The following is a 566-nucleotide window of genomic DNA, read 5'->3' on the forward strand; positions in this document are numbered from 1 at the left end:
TGGCCAAACATGAACAGCCGCAGGCTAATTCTCCCGGATTCTGACAATGGACTCTGTAGGAAACCCTGACCCTTTGAAGTGTATGTCTTTGCCTCATCTCAGGACAAGTTGTGTTAATAAAAACCCTCCCTGGCCCCGGTCCTGGTAGAGGGACATGGAGAAGGCAACCAATTGATGTGGTTCTCTCACATTGATGTGTCTCTCTTGTCTTTCTCTCTCTCTTTCACTCTCTCTAAAAATCAATGGGAAAATATCCTTGAGTGAGGATTAACAAAAGAAAAAAAAAAACACCTGCATCCTTTATACATAGATAAAGTGTTGGCGCCCTGCAGACCAAAGGGTCCTGGGTTCGATTCCAGTCAAGGGCATGTACCCTGGTTGCAGGTTCCTCCCTGGCCCCGGCCCTGGTAGAGGGACATGCAGGAGGCATCCAATTGATATGGTTCTCTCACATCGATGTGTCTCTCTGTCTTTCTCTCTCTCTTTCACTCTCTCTAAAAATCAATGGGAAAATAGCCTTGAGTGAGGATTAACAAAAGAAAGAAAAAAAAAAACACCTGCATCCT

This window comes from Myotis davidii, unplaced genomic scaffold (genome assembly GCF_000327345.1).
Source record: "Myotis davidii unplaced genomic scaffold, ASM32734v1 scaffold512, whole genome shotgun sequence".
In the NCBI taxonomy this organism is placed as follows: Eukaryota; Metazoa; Chordata; class Mammalia; order Chiroptera; family Vespertilionidae; genus Myotis; species Myotis davidii.